Raw genomic sequence first — 14024 nt, 5'->3', positions numbered from 1 at the left:
CTACACACACATGGGTGAGCCATGCTACCTTTTTCTTTGAGTGGTAGCCTAATATACTGTACAAAATAGAATACAACAGTAGAACTTGAACTTTGAAAAGAACAAAAACATAGGCCATAGCGAACCCAACTTTCTTCTCGACATGCCATGCTACGTAGCACTGTCAACAAGTTCAACCACGGCAAAAGTTTCTCTTTCACTGGTGCCGCCGAAATGTTTCCACTAGTTAGCAACGAACACAGCAATACAACCAACTCATGCATAATGATGAATGATAACAAACCTAGCAACGACCCAACTTCAAACACAGATGTGTAGCTGGCTTACCAAGCCCACTGGCAAGCAACTACTAATACTATGTAGTGACAACGGAAACGCAATCAAGAAAGTGAACCAAATTACGCCTACACAATCAAGCTGTAGGCTAAATGATAAGAATACAACTTCCAAATTCAAAACATAGCTTATAGTCTAATGTCCGCTTTTCTTGAGATTGAAAAGTGCCTGTAGACCGATCCGTGACGCTAGCCACGGTAGGCCTAAATACGGCTGGACTGCTACATGACATATCTTCAAACAAAGTCAAAATAATAATTAATCTAACATTTGTCACGGCGGACATATGGTGGAAGAAACTCATTTTCCTCGTTGTGGGCATGCTGCTATGCTATTGGCTCCTTGCTAGACACTATCCTTGTTTCGAGGTATTCTTGGTATAATGGTATTATTCCAATTGTGCTTGAAATACTGTACATGATACGCCTTACTTTATTTATCTGATATAAATTATGTTGGTGTAGGCTATTCTGGGTTGGAGCAGTCTGTCTCATTCCAGAGCTAACTGAGACTCCTTGCATGTTGAATTGATGGAATTCTGTTGGTTATCGGGGTTTTTTTCATGGGGGAGAAAAGGATCGTCAGTTTTCTTGGGTGTTTGTACGTTCTGAGCTATAAAGTTGAAATCATATTAATATCACGGGAATCCTTCACCTTGACATAGCTCCCTCAGCTCAAAGACATAATTTGAAAGTGCATCAAAGCCCTGCAAAGCCCTCCATTGACAGCCTGCATCCCATTCCCTCCCCATGCTGCCGAATCAAACGTTTTGACTACTCAACTACTCAACGTCCGCTGGTGGTACAGTCCATTGAAGGGGTGTTCGAAAACCCATTTTATTTGGTTATTCATGCTTAGCCTAAACACATTTACCTGACCATTAGTGACAAAAAAAAATACATTTCATTTTTTTTTTTTTTTTTTTTAAACATAATTTGAGACCCCCCTCAAATTTGGCTTTTGAGGCTTTCAGGGGGTCTTGTGGGTTAATCGTATTTCGCACTCTGAGCATTAGCATACATTCACCATGTTACTCAAAGTGGGCTGTCCAGTGACCGGTGGCACATTGCCCGAGGGGGAGACTTTGATGTTCGCTAAGCAACTTTGTTGTACGTGAATAAAAGGTAGAGAGTGATGTAAAAGACTACTAGCACAATAATGGCATGATAATTTGAAATAATGGTACAATTTGCAAACAATTGTGGAAAATGTACATTTTTCATGCGATTATGAGGGGAAATGTTTTTGCTCTATTCGGGGGTTCCCGGCCCAAAACGGTTGGAGAACCACTGCTACTCTGTTGAAACATTATTGTGTGCTACATTTGCCAAAAATGTAATAGCCTACATTTAGCCTACAGAATGATCCTAAATACTGATTTAAAAAATACTAAGCATACTTGCCATTTTGAAACATTATTTAGGCTGCAATACACTTAACATAATATTTTTTAATAGAGAGCAATCTTCACAGCATTTATTAATTCGATTGCCGTCCCAATTTTGGTCTACATATAAACCATATCCTTTAAAGTTCACTCAACCCAAAGAAAGAACCACTAAAGTAAAACATTATTTTCCGAGGACAAGAGAGAACTGTTGTGCCTTTAAAAAAAAATGAGCTGCAGCTTCTACAAATGCGTCAGACAGTTTGGGCCGGGCGGGCGACTAAATCTTGACCTCTCTGGAAAGATTCTTTTGAAGCCACAAAGCCTGTGAAGTGGGCAGTGGCTTTTCTCGAAAGGGCCCCAAGATAAGACAGCAGCCAGCAGCCTCATCTCTCAGAAATAGATTTGCTGGACAGGGCCAAATCTGATATGTTTCAGTGATTTTTAAGCCTCAATCACTGTGTGTGCTCCTCGCCGGCCCTCGCCTCGGCTGAGATTAAGTTCAAATGTTCACAGGAGACACGGGGGAAAGTCAAGAGCCAGGTTTCATGTATGGCAGAAGTGAGTGTGCCTGTGTAGTCCCCTTTACTGATTTTCAGTAAGTTACAGTACAGTGTGCATGTGTGCGTGCGTGCGTGCGTGCGTGCGTGCGTGCGTGCGTGCGTGCGTGCGTGCGTGCGTGCGTGCGTGCCTGTGGTCTTTCTTTCTCTCTGTCTGTCTCCCCTCTCTTGTGCTCTCTCTTATATTTTAGATTTCTCTTGGACCTGTGATGATAGTAGTCCTTTAGAGAAAGGGCTACATTTCTGTTTTACAAGACTATAAAACACGACAGGATGAACAACAGCACGTTCACAATGATTGATGTCACCATGAAACGAACTCAAATAAAATAAAAACATATGTCTTTGTGCCAATATGCATCCTTAAAAGGGAAGCCATAAGATCAAAGTGCGCTGTTTCTGTACACTAACGTACCTCCAGAAAAAAATGTTATGATGATAATTATGAGAAGAGTAGATAGACATTGTGCATGGAACTGCAAAGTAAATGGTTTTATATAATGGTGTGTGTGTGGGGGGGACATGCGTGCGTGTGTGTGTGCGCCCGTGCTTGCAGACATTCGTCCATCCAACCGTCCGTTCGTCTGTCCGTCTGTGCATGGTGTGTCACCTCTGACTTCTAGAACGTGAGAAGCAGAAGCCTCTCCTTTGAGTCAGGTAAAGTAATGATGTGGAAATTTAATTGTCATGGGTTGTTAATCACCTCAATAATTTCAGACATTGCGCTGCCTGTGACCTCCTTAGCCTCCTTTAACGCGCAGCGGCCGGCCAAACAGCAATGCTGCGAGGATGTTTTAGCGTATGAAAAGTAAAGTCAGTAAAGTCTGAATGTCATGCCTGAACCTGTGACCTCACTTTTATTTCTCACCTCTGCTCTGGCATTCGTTAGTGTAACTGCTCTGATTATGTGAATCTCCATTTTTGTTCAAGTGTGAAATTTAAATCAGCTCTTTTTTTTAACACTTTCTAATTTTATTCAGTGAGCTTTGAATAACACTTTCTTGGTCTAAATGGATGTTTATACTGAACTGTGCCTGTGAACTGTTCTATTACACTATTTACAGACTTCTCTTTCTCCAGGTGGGAGGCCCAAGCATGTGGTTGTTTTTTTCCCAACATGTTGGGATCTTTGGATGCCGCATCTCGTCTGTGTAGGCTATTCAAATGACTTTCATCGCAGAAGGAAAAAAAAACATGCAGGCAAGCATCTAAATTGCCCGAATATCTCCTGAGAAAGTTGAGGGCCATTAAAATGATAGATTGCCCAGTGTCACTGGTTTATGCTGAGGGACAGGTTTACACCCACAAAGCAGACTAATTGCATTCAGGCTGGTTTAAAGGTCCACAATTGTTGAATTTTGGGACTCCCTCCGGAGAGAGGGTGGTTTGGCGGACAGCCATCCTGACAGCCAGCTTTTGGACTGTCTTCCAGGGAATAGGAGAGAGAACTGAGAGAGAGAGAGAGAGAGAGAGAGAGAGAGAGAGAGAGAGAGAGAGAGAGAGAGAGAGAGAGAGAGAGAGAGAGAGAGAGAGAGAGAAGAGAGAGAGAGAGAGAGAGAGAGAGAGAGAGAGAGAGAGAGAGGTGGAGGGAGGGAGGGAGAGAGACAGATAAAGAGAGAGAGGGCTGGAGAGAGAGACTGACAGACAGACAGAAAACAGAGAGAAAGGGGATGAGAGAGAGAGAGAAAAAAACACTGTAAGAGAGAACTGAGATTGAGAGAGAGAGAGAGAGAGAGAGATGGAGATGGAGGGAGAGAGAGACTGACAGACAGAGAGAAAGAGGATGAGAGAGAGAGAAAAAAACACTGTAAGAGAGAACTGAGATTGAGAGAGAGAGAGAGATGGAGAGAGATGGAGAGAGAGACTGACAGACAAGACAGAAAGCAGAGAGAAAAAGAGGGCGAAAGACAGAGAAAAACACTGTAAATCCTGACAAACAAAAAGCAAGCGTCTGAGTCATCTGTTGGTCTTGTCTCATCTCTCGGACTGTTGACAAGCATGCAGGCCTCCCATGTATAATTTCACAGGCATCTTCTTCTTTGGACGACTTGGGAGATGGGCATACTCTCTTTTTTTTAACTCACTCACTCCTCCACAGGGCTGCTGACAGCTTGGGCCAGGCCCGGGACAAATACATCCAAAAGGCCACCGGACACAGTAAAAAAAAGCCCATGAAAACAGTGTTAACACTGGCAGATTAGATTCAACATCTTCTAGAGTAGTGTTTCTCAACTGTGGTGGTACACCCCCCAGGGGGCGTTGGGAAGCTCTAGGGGGATGTTGAGGGGGATACAGCTGAGAGGGGCGGTGCTTAGTTGCCATTAGGGGGAATTAGTCCATATACTTTTTTTATACTAAGGGGGGCATTGTCAGGCTTATGATGGGGTCAAGGGAGAATTGGGAGGCTTCTGATGAGGGCAAAGGGGCCGTTTGTCCAAAAGAGGTTAAGAACCACTGTTCTACAGTGTATTTGGTCCCAGAGTACTTTCTAAGTGTTGAATTAGCTCTGAATTTTTACTGTGTAAATTTCTGCTCCCCACCCCCCTATACCTATCCTTCTCCCTGGGCCCAGGACAACTGGCCCTTTTGTCTCCAAACTCCTTCTCTTCCCTGCTTCTCCCCCATCTTGTTCATCTTCCCGGCTTTCTTTCTTCTTGTGCCTGCCTTGTTAAAATGCCTGGCACTTAGCGTTTGTGTGTTTGAGTTTCCCCAAGATGTAATCAGTGGTCATATGGTCTGTTTAGACTTTAGAGTTTAGAGCATCAGATGTTCCAAGAGGCGTGCATCTATCTCTTCCCCCCCTCCCTCCCTCGTGAATCTGCACTTAGCGTTTGCTTTTTAACCCCCCCCCCCCTTTTTTTTCTTTATGGTCTGTAGTGCTGGTAGTACTTGAAGAGTCGTCTTTGAAATAGTGTGTGTCTTGTACTAAATCATAGTTTTCTCCTCAAAGACGAAACGCAAACAGAAAGGCGGGGATTTAGATAATCTGGAGTGTGTGTCTGTGTGCGTGCTTGCGCGTGTGTGTGTGTGTGGGTGCGTGTGTGCGTGTGCATGTATGCATGTTTTTATTTGTATGTGTCTGTCTTTGTCTTTTTTCTGTATGTGTGCCTGTCCGTGCCAGTACATATGTACACGTGTGTGTGTGTGTGTGTGTGTGTGTGTGTGTGTGTGTGTGTGTGTGTGTGTGTGTGTGTGTGTGTGTGTGTGTGTGTGTGTGTGTGTGTGTGTGTGTGTGTGTGTGTGTGTGTGTGTGTGTGTGTGTGTGTGTGTGTGTGTGTGTGTGTGTGCGTATATGTGTGCATTAGTGTGTCTGTGTGTGTATTTTACAAGATAATGAGACGACAATGTGTTCTGAGAGCACGCAGCGCGAGGGACGTCGCTCTCTAGTGATGAGAAGCATGAAAAGAAGGCATAAGATGGACATGAGAGACTGTAGCCGCTCTCAAAAACTCTCTCTCTCTCTCTCTCTCTCTCTCTCTCTCTCTCTCTCTCTCTCTATCTATCTATCTACAGTGGGAGCCATAGTTGAAGTAATAACACATTCAATTCACTTCATTGATTGACAGTTAACTGCGAACAGTTCGCCGTGTTTTTTGAATGATGTTACAGATATTTTATTTAAAGAACTAGAATATGAGCACATTGCATGTATACTGGAGTATTGGTCAGATGTTTTATTGAACATTAAATGTATTGAGGGCATTGAAAAAATGTTAGGCCTACGTATCACATGGTTATGTGAAAGTGTATGTGACAGCATTGTTGGCCACTGATATTGAACACGTCTGTGTTTTTGTCTCACAACTTGTTTGACCTTATAGTCCTCGCATGTATAAAGGAAACCATCTCTTCAACCATCTCTTCATCAGAAAAAGGTAGGCCCTGTATGAAGAGGTTGGCCCTGTATGAATTCATGATCTAAGTACTGTAGAGCAGTGTTTCCCAACCTTTTCTGTCTCCCTTACCCCCTAAGCCTCTTAGTTGCGCCATGAGTACCCCCTAATTCATGTTCTATATCGTTTTCTCTGTCCTAATGTGACTGCTCCATACATTTGTTATAATAATAACATTTTTTCCAAGAACCCCCTGCAGTGTGCTCGCGTACCCCTAGTGGTACGCGTACCCCTGGTTGGGAAACACTGCTGTAGAGCACAGTAGTTCTGACACCAGTTATTCCACTGAACGTAATAGATAGAGAGATAGATGTAGATAGATAGCGATAGACAGGCCTACACACTGCATCAATACTTCTACTTCTACTTTATCCATGTCTGCTAGTCACAGTAACCAGTGAGAAGATATCTACAGTGTAGAGCAGGGGTGGGGAACCTTTTTCATTCACAGGGCCACTTCAAATTCATCTGAGGGCCGTACTATGAACACAAATTTCCCCCTGCACTTTAAGCCTATATTGAACCTTTTAAAACAGAACCCACCTCCTCCCCAAAATGTAACTTAATTGTATTGCAAATGTAATTTCTAAGATTCCTTTACAAAATATTTCATAACTTCTGTGTAACTAAAACTTATAACTTATAAATTATATCGGGGGCCGCTTAAAACGGCCTCAACGGCCATAAACAGCCCTCGAGACATAGGCTCCCCACACCTGGTGTAGAGCATGGCATATTGTCATGTGTTCTCCCATTTGATTCTGTTTTACTTTTGTGTTGGCATTGTCACCTTACATTTGTTGCACCCATCTGGCAAGTTTGTCAAATAACAAGCAAATGATTTGATTATGCATATTCATCCGTATCATCAGTAGACTGTGCATCACTCACGACTAAACACTGACCGTGTTTAAAAAAAGTCAAAACATTTGCAAATGTATGCAAATGTAGCGTTATGGAGACGTGACAGAATTTTGCTTTGTACTGAGAGGCTCGTTAAATAGTTATACTTGGGGGTACCCGGGCACTCGCTTTCAGTCTCCATCTGCACTGTCAAATCCAGTAAAAGCACAAAAGCCAAAGAAATGTCCTTTGAGAAAATAGCCATGCTTATGTTCTCATTGTTCTGATAAAAGTTTTGTGCGATTCAAAAGAGTGTTAAAATCGTCGGTCTGGTCTGTCAACCCCGTTGCATATTTCCAAAGCACTAGTTATTTCTTAATGGGGATCTCCCAGCTGGAAGTCGAACCATATTCTTCTTTCAGCGGCCACAGCAACCGGCCGCCCACACTCCCTCTCTGTAGGCATTGATCTGAGACTATGGGATAAAGTTTTCCATCCACCCACTCATGCACCCATCCATCTACTTTTTTTACTTATTGAGACTTAGGATGAATGCTATAATGCAGGCCTGCACAGTTTAAAAAAAAAGTTTTAATTCAACACTTAGAGTGTCCTGGCTTTTACCATCTTCTGGACCAGTATTGCCCAACCAAGGGTAGATATACAAGGGGGATATAAAAGGGGTATGCGAGCACATGGCAGGGGGTTCTTGGAAAACTGTAATTTTATCTAATGTATGGAAGATAGCCATGTTGGGATAGAAAAAGCGATATAGAACTTGAGTTAGTGGGTACTCAAGACACAATGAAAAGGCTTAGGGGGTAGTGGTGTGGATCGGCACTGCCCTCACGATCCGATTCGATCACGATTCGGGAGGTAGCATTTCGATTCGATTCGATTCTATGTGATCCGATCCGATCCGACTCAGTTCTACAATGCATTGCAATGCATTACATTTCTACTGAAAGCAAAGCAAATGTTTAATCAGTCATGATGAGGCAATACATTTGCCAGATCGATTCTGGATCGTCCATGCCCCGCATCGATTCGGATCGCAGAATCGATCATTGTTGACACCCCTATTAGGGGGTACACAAGACAAAAAAGGTTGGTAAACACTGTTCTAGACCCTAGAATCTAGAGTGTAGTCAGCCTCAGAGTACAGTCCAAGTGTTGATTCAACACAGCATTTTTACTGTGTAACTGTGTTCAATAGAGGCCTGTGGGCCAGATGTGGCACATTTCAAAAGATCTGAAACTGACTTAAAGATGACTTAAAGATGAATGTAGTTCAGTGGTGAATTTTTTGTGATGTGTTGTCTGTTTTTATAGCCCTCGAAAACCCAGTGAGTTTTCCATTCGGCCATCTCTTGACACTGAAGTTGAATAGCGCTGTCGTTGTGGAAGGAAAAGGAGGACTGAGTTACAAGTACGGTGGGAAGGGGATTGTCTGGAATTGCTGTGTTTATGCATACAGTAGGGGGCTAGAATTTGATGTTACATCCCTGCTGTGTCACAGCATCCAGCCCAGCCCCCATGCCTGGTATACATGCTGAGCAGAGAGTATAGACCCTGGCATCACTTCACTACACACTCACCGGTACCCCCCTCCACACTAACACTGTGATTACAGTATGGGGCTCCCTTGGCATAATGTTTAAAAGTGATATAGGCCAAAGCACACGCACGCACGCACACACACACAAACACACACACAATCAATCTCTCAATCTCTCTCTCTCTCTCTCTCTCTCTCTCTCTCTCTCTCTCTCTCTCTCTCTCTCTCTCTCTCTCTCTCTCTCTCTCTCTCTCTCTCTCTCTCTCTCTCTCTCACACACACACACACACACACCTCTGTCCACACTGATCAGAGACTATGGGCCCCTACCCTCTACTCCCCAACACCACCAACCCCCACCCCATCAACCCCCACCCAACCAGCGCTGAGACTGCGACTGTGACTGGGCCTGCCAGGGTATGATGTGGCAAAGGGCTGCTCCATTAGCCTTGTAAGAGCCCAAGCAGCCAGGGCAGGGAGTCAGGCATCCAGCCAGCCAGCCAGCCATCCAGTCAGCCTTCCAGCACAGCTTTCCAACAGCGTAAGCAGGATATAGGAGGCAAAATGCAGCATACAGTAGCAGAGCCGTTACAGCACGGGGAAACTTCACTTTCGGAATCCACGAACGAACTGATCCGACTGAAAAGCAAGCCCAAGCTCTCATTGTCAGTGAGTGGCATACTAAAGAATTGGTGTGATGTGACGATAAAAGCTGTACGACGAGCTATGGCACAAAGCGTTTACAACGCGCTACAGTAACGTCCCTAGGGGTTAGGCGTAGGGTTTGAGAATACAGTATGTTAACAGCCTATTGGTTGCTCATCTCGATGAGGCAGCCCATTTCGACAGAACGCTCGCGTCAGGTTTGTGGAGTTTTCTCCTTAGACTCTCCACACTCCGCGCGCGAGACTCACTTGTATGCAGTCACACAACAACAGCTCATAATGAGAGAGATCTTCAAAACCCACCACCGACAAGACGAGCCTTTGTTTAGAGGAGCTGAGCACAGAGAGAAAGGGAGAGAGAGAGGGAGAGAGAGAGAGAGAGAGAGAGAGGCTCTAAGAGGCAGACAGCAGGCATATTTACGACAATCAATATGGTAATCCATTCAAGTCCAAATATCTCCCCATTAACTGCCTGTTATACTGACGTGATAACTTGAGAATGTTCTTGTGCAATCAACTGAAACAGACATGAGTAATCACGAAAACACAGATGAGGAGTGGATGAATTGTTAATTGTTTTCGAAAAATGGCTTCATCAGAAAGAGACATTGTCTCCTGACAGTACTGAGTAGGCCTATTCATTTTCCCCTTATATTTCTATAGTTTTGAGAGGAAAACATGATGATGCGCACAGTTTTCGCAAGCAAACATTGATCCTCACAATCTTTTAATTTCCACTGCAAAGTTACCAAGGGAGACCACTTCGAAACCGAAAAGTTGTTGTGTTTTATGAAGCACTACTTTTGAGGATCAAAGGCAATTTTTGTAAATTCCAAGACCTCTATATTGTTACCATAACCACCAGAGATTCCAGGAATGAAATTCAGACAGGATGGGGGATTCGCCTGGCAAATCCACTTCAAGGAAGCTTGCCATGTCAAGGAGGGGAAGGCACAAGACAGGCAGCCATATCCCAAGCCCAGTAGATATGATTAGGGTTTTTTTGTCAACCAAGTTACCCCACCAAAAATTTGGGTTGCAAATCCCGGCGATGAGCCACCGTCCTGTCATCTCCTCTCCTTTTACACGACAATACAATCCCAAAAATAAAAAAACGGCTTTTGTTCTACCCTTTTATGCCCGCGCTACAAAGCTTTTCATGCAATCACAATGCACAGCGCTTTCCTGAAGTGCAGCAGGGGTAAACACACACAGTCAGAAAGTGGCTGCACAATTCGACGACTGTTGTGACCCATTTTAGCTGTGATTGTGTAAATGGTCTCACAGGGACAAAACCTTTTATCTCTGCTGTCTTCCAAGGGAGTCGTGTGCATTCAAAAAGCCCCGACTGGTACATTCATCCATCAAGAAGAGTCTGAAGATACCGCCATGCCTGCCGATGTAGTTCCCTTGACAGGACCCAGCTCTACAACAGTCTTCCTTCATGTTTTCACTACCCATTTTTTACAACAGCTTCATGTGTGTTTCAATGTCTTTTAGTGTGGAGACAGTCTGCACAGTTGTTTTAACCAGGGCCGGATTAATGCACAGGCTAGATATGGCTGCAGCCAAGGGGCCCCCACCTGCCGGAGGGCCCCTGATTAGGCACAAGTGACTGCGACAGGATGCTATATAGAAAACTCTGTAGTATTGATTACAATTGATAGACATGTTATCTTTAATTCCGAGCTCATGATTATGACGCTGCCCATATCAATTGCAATCGTGAAAATTGCCTTCCAGGGGGCCCTGCAGAAACCTGCAGCCTAGGGGCCCCAGGTCATCTTAATCCGGCCCTGGTTGTAACTCTGAAACTTGTTGATAGTCCTCACTCCCCAAAAAGAAATTTGAGGTCACAGCACCACACGGGCCTAGTATGGTGTTGACATAAGTGACAGAAACTGGGTGTTGAGGCTGAAGGGCCAGGGTTTGCTAGCTTATAACACTCCCCCTCAATTTCTCAATGTTTCATCAGCCGACCTCGTGATTCTGCAAAAATTGTTAACTCAATTATTTGTCCTTGACCCACAAGATGCTGGTTGACAACTACTTTGAACAAGAAAAGATGGAGAGCAGCACTTTGATTCCACAGACACTCATTCATGTCTCTGTCTCTCTCTCCTGTGCACTCGGCAACAGTAGCAAGGCAACAGCATCATCTACAGATAGTTTGAGGTACTGCATGCAACCCATCTACATCAGTAGCCTCTTACTGCAGATGGGGTCGCCAGCGGACCTATTCACTATTTGCTGAAAATACTCTACTGCATTATAACAACATTGCTATGACAATGCGGAGAGTATAACAGATCAAAACATATCCATTACAATTTTAGTGACAGAAGGGTTATAACATAGGCTCTGCGCAAAGTGGTCGACAGTATATTTGAGATGCAGTTGTCTGGACCACACAAATTCTCTCAACGTCAACAAAAAGTCATCAGAGCTGGAGTGTGCAGCAGTGATATTTGATACAGAAATAATGATGACTGGAAAAATAGGAAAGAAAGAAAGAAAGAAAGAAAGAAAGAAAGAAAGAAAGAAAGAAAGAAAGAAAGAAAGAAAGAAAGAAAGAAAGAAAGAAAGAAGGAAGTTCATCGAAGCAACCAATCTACATCATTAACATAAAATGTGAGATGCAGTTGTCTATTACACATCAAACCCTTCATCATCTCATACAAATATAAAATATTATCTCAATATTAGTCATTAATCATATTAGTCTTCCAGGCTGTAGGCCTACATATGGTCTCTCTCAATGACTCTCATTGCTGATGTGTTTGCATGGGTAAAATGTGTGGTTTGGACCAGACCAGCCCAGCCACCTGGCCCAGCCATCTCATTTTCATAAACAATGTATGAGGGCAGGAGAGGGGAGAGGGGGTGTGGGATTTGGCACCCTGTAATCACAAGCTCAGCTGGGGTGAGGCGCGGTAATACGAAAATGATGGGCCATGTTTGCATTTGAAATGGGGTCTGGTCCCGGCTTCTACTCCTGCTCTTGCTCCACACACACTCATCAGTATTCAAAGTTGTCTCTCTATTCATTCTCATTATGTTTTACAGGTAGGCCTTTATCAGCTGCTAGGTAGCCTATGTTGTGCACTAGCTGTGACTGCATTCAAGGGTGTCGTACAGGTCGGGGTAAAGTGTGACTGAGTCACCAGGGCCCCATGTATACAGAGAGTCCTAACCAAGTATTGAACATTGCATGTTATGTAGAAAGTACCAAATTTCAACTGATTTGATGTGACCCGAATTTTGATGTTTTTTTATTTTATTTTATTACAATCTTCTAATGATGCGAATTCTCCAATTCATGTTTTTTTTTAGCTGGAAGACCAAAATATGTAAAAATAAACAATTTAATGATTGGAATAGTTTAAAAAAAATTGGGCCATGAATCTATAATCCATGACAGTTTACCATTATTGATGGAATTATGGAAATAAATCAACTTTTTCATGCTGGCCAGGAGCTGTATAGGGGGCCCACACAGTCTCTGATTTACGTAGATGGGGGTGCATTGGAGCTGACTGTCCATAGGGCCCAAAATTTGCTGCTATACGCCCCTGACTGCATTTAGTCTGTATAAAGGACACATACCGTGCATACTGTAATGTAAGTATGTCTGCTATTTGCACTCATGATCAGAAGCAGAAGAACTGCATTTTGTTAGTTGGTAGTCTCACACCTGTAAAGTGGCAGGCCTGACTTTTTGAAAAGGAAAAATATGCCAATGGCAGGCCTGATGACTTACCGGCGGTACATGTTTTTTTTTTCTTTAAAAAAAAGAAAGAAAGAAATGGGCCAAAGACTGTAGTGACTGACATTGCCTCTAAGTGGCACTGTTGTACAGCTCTTGAAAGCTTTGATGCTGGCATCATCCTTACAAGTTTTAAAGCAGATGAAAGAGGTTCTGGCTTCCAAGAAAATGTAAACACAGGTGCCAGATAAGTGAAGCAAGTACTTTACAAGAGGTGCTCGGCACTCGTTTGCTCCACAAAAAAAGGAAATGAATAAATAAATCAGGAAACTCTCAGACACTTCTCTCCTCTCCTCTCAGACCTTCATTTGATGGAATGAAAATGTGTTTCTGAAAGTTATATTATGCCTAATACAAAAAGAAAGTGAGAGGCAGGTGAACTTTTTACCTTGTGAACTGGTTCCACAGGTCAGGTCTGTGCAGGGTTGATCTTTGTGACCTTTTCAGAGTCCACAACACAGCTTACATTCTGGTTACACTCCTGATAACCTGGACGAGCATCAGACTACGGCTAGTCGGGGTGCAAATCATCAAAATGAGTGATGTATCTGAAATAATATACTTAACAAAATAATTCACTTACAAAACGGACTTAAAAAAAAAAAAAAAAAAACTCTTATGCCACTATGTTGGGGCTTAATGCAGTTAAAATCGTTGGCTGGGGTTTATAAAGGTGGTAAAGTGTCTTATTTTTCAAGTTAAGCGTTGTTTTGCTTTAAGATAAGTTAAAAGAGGGAATATGTCGCTAAGCTAGTGAAAGTCAATGGATCCGTGTAGCATGCATGCTTAACATGAAAAATAAGACACTCTACCACCTTTATAAACCCCAGCCAACGATTTAACTGTATTAAGTACTAAAATAGTGGCATACCCCTTTAAATGTTACCTGAATGTCCAATATAAAACAGACTTCACTCAGGTGGACAACGAGGCCCAAAAGACCCACCGGGACTCCAACTCTATCCTTTTAGAATGCTGCACCAAACTATGGCTCTAACCACTACAGCAAACAGGAA

The sequence above is a fragment of the Engraulis encrasicolus genome, chromosome 23, assembly GCF_034702125.1.
Source record: "Engraulis encrasicolus isolate BLACKSEA-1 chromosome 23, IST_EnEncr_1.0, whole genome shotgun sequence".
NCBI lineage: Eukaryota > Metazoa > Chordata > Actinopteri > Clupeiformes > Engraulidae > Engraulis > Engraulis encrasicolus.
The sequence above is the reverse complement of the archived record's forward strand: the minus strand, read 5'-3'. Positions refer to the sequence as shown.